The sequence below is a fragment of the Antrostomus carolinensis genome, unplaced genomic scaffold, assembly GCF_000700745.2.
Source record: "Antrostomus carolinensis isolate BGI_N321 unplaced genomic scaffold, ASM70074v2 scaffold23852, whole genome shotgun sequence".
Taxonomy (NCBI): Eukaryota; Metazoa; Chordata; class Aves; order Caprimulgiformes; family Caprimulgidae; genus Antrostomus; species Antrostomus carolinensis.
This window is the reverse complement of record NW_010301937.1, coordinates 1,578-4,423: the sequence shown is the minus strand read 5'-3', so window position 1 is coordinate 4,423 and position 2,846 is coordinate 1,578. Positions and strand designations below refer to the sequence as shown.

The window sequence follows — 2,846 nt, the reverse complement described above, 5'->3', positions numbered from 1 at the left end:
CCTCCTGAGCATGTTACCAGTTCACTGTGTCTGTGGCGGTTGTTATAGTGCTGTTTGACCCTCCAGCACCAACGGGGCTAGCCACACGTTCAGAGCTCCACCCCACCATTGTTTGCCTTCGTTTGCTGTAAATATGAAATATTTGATTTCTATGCAGGTTGTTTTCTAATGATACAGAGAAATTCTGTGGTAACTGGTAGTACTGCTGTAACTCTGATCTTTCTATCACTCTGACACCAAGTGACCCACAGGCATACCTGGCACCTACAAATGTTAAATCTTCATTACCTGAAGAAGCTAACTGCATTGTTTTCATGACAAGAAGACACACAGGCTTTTGTATTTATTTTCCTGGGAATTTCTCTAGGAAGCCACTCTGCTTCCTTGATTCCTCTCATTCTACTCTTGTGATTAAGAGAGAATTACCTTTTTTTTAAGAGGAGGCAGAGACAGGCTGTAGTTTCAGCCAGGAAACCTGGAAAGAGATAGATGAAAACTCATCTTTCTTTACTACTGTTCCTGCTGCTGAGCTGCACAAACTTCTTTCCTTCCTTCTCAGGAAAAAACAAAAACCACCACCCAACAGTAGTGTAACACAGCATCACTGCATGCTCTGAGCTTCCACGTATGCAAACACATTGTCATGGCCAGCACTGCTGGTGCCTTAGTCTCCCACAGCTGGCCATCAGCTCGGTGAAAAGCAACTACCGCCATAGTAATGCTCATATACTCTAACCTCTGAACAACTGACAGCTCTACAGAGAGGCACCAGGGATCTAAGAGCTGACAGATCTAAGAGCTAACACTGCCCAGGATGCCTACGTCCAGTTGAGGTCTGCTGGGGTACTCAGCCTTTTATGGGGTAGGTTCAGGCAAGGTAAGGCATCTGGGGAGTCCCATGCAACTTGCTGCATGGGGAAACAAGTGTGCTGACCATAAAGCACAACTACATCCTTCCTTACACTGTTGCTTCAATATGTGCAATGCTGATCTCCAGCTCCAACTAATTCTTTATCCTGAATCTTCACTATAAGATTTTATTTTGGCCATGCACAAAACTACTTTCCTTGCTTTGGATCTACAAAATCAAGGAATAACAAAACTTTATTGGAACATCAGCTTTATGCAAAAGCAGTACAATTTTCCTATCAGTCGCCCCTACTAATATGGACTGTCCTCCCTGTGAAGGAAACAATAACGAATTCAGGTCTCAGTGAGCTGAAACACAGCCAGTCATTCCTTTGGCCTGGCTTTGGTAGAGCAAAGGCAGACAAGACAGAACTGACTGATCTAGCTGTACATTGACTGAATATTGTATGGAACAATATATGAAAAAATACTTTGAATATATGTCAAATGAACATATATTGTTTCATAAAATACAGAGTATAGTACTCATGCTGTGCAGTAAAGCTTCAAGTGTTAGAAACCTTATCTAGTTGCTAAACCAGCTTTTGTGCTTTTTTTCATTCTGAACTGTCTTTGAGAACACAGATTCAGTGTTGAAAACTGCCACTAGATGGACTGAGAGGAAGGATTAAGTTCAGGCTCTAGACAATAAAAGCATTTAATTATTGAAACAGCTAGCTAAGACTGTGAGGCCTTTCCATCATTTGAAGACTTCAGAAGTCAAGAATGGCTGCTGTGTGCTGTAGAGGGTCAGACTAGCTGAAGGGAACAGCCTCTCTAATCTTCAACAGCTGTTAGTCTCTGTGCGTATAGTTACAAGGTGTGAACTTTGGTGCTATTTATTTTAGAGTGATGACACTGATAAGCTGAGACTAGAAGACGAAGAAAGGCACTTGGTAGTTCAAGCAGAATGGCTGGGGACAACAGTCCCTGACCTCCAGCTGCCTGTTACACGTTGCACATTAATTTTATCCAAAGCCTACAAAAATCAGTGTGAGTTCGGCCACAGCTTTTGATTGCTGTGTCTCCACCTATTACACATCTCTGAAGTGCTTTGAGACCTTCGGATTAACCTTACTCTGAAAGTTTCAAGAGTGATTATGAAAGAGCACAGGTCACTTTTCCTGACTGGGTCTAGTTCGCCCAGTAGTTTCTGTGTTCTCCAAAGTGAACGTACTTCTAGTGCATAAATGCTCTGCTTTCATGTTGGTATTAAAAATAGCACTTGCAGTAAACATCAGAAGTCTCAGCTTCTGGTCATATAACTTAATTTATATCAAGCAGTGTAGAAGTACTGATACCATATTTGTTCATGGTCTCCAAGAGACCTACACAGGAGAACAGTTTCAGCTGCAGAGATGGAATACGTCTGCCCAGGAGGCTGCACTTCATGACTGCTCACTAGGAGCAGGAGATGAGGCTTGGAACCCCTCAGAGAAGTGGGGTCAGACAAGAGGAACAATCCTCCTTCTCTTGAGCAAAGAATCTAGCAGCTAAGTTATTTTAGGAGACTCAAATTGCAACACCATAATGGAAATAATATTTTAACAGCTGGCAGCCACAACTATATATTGCACATGCCCCAGGTGCTCAGCTTTCTGAGATCCCCAACCACAACAGGCTCTTTGCAAGGCTCCAGCTGAAAGGCTGACCACAGGCTTGGTGCCTGCTGGGCTTCACCCGCATATGCCTTGTCTGACCTAGTTGCTGCAAGCTCCCTGTGTAGTCCCTTTGGGGGTGACTTACTGCAAAGCAGACTTCTGTCTAGGATAGATCTGATGAACTGTGCCCTAAAAGCAGCTCTTTCTGGCTGACCAGATCAGACATCAATACCTACACCCCACACACGCAAAGGTAGATCAGCAGAGTCTCAGCCCAGGTTGTTTAGGTGCGGGCAGGTCTGTGCCGCTGCACTTGTGCCCAAGGAAGCTGAAAAT

General features: G+C 43.8%; 1 protein-coding gene across 1 annotated transcript in view; it reads left to right on the top strand.

Moving 5' to 3' along the window:
• The window catches only part of LOC114818365 (cadherin-related family member 3-like), a gene marked incomplete at both ends in the record, with an annotated part of 20,765 nt that overhangs the window by 17,017 nt on the left and 902 nt on the right, over positions 1–2,846 (top strand). The window lies entirely within an intron of this gene.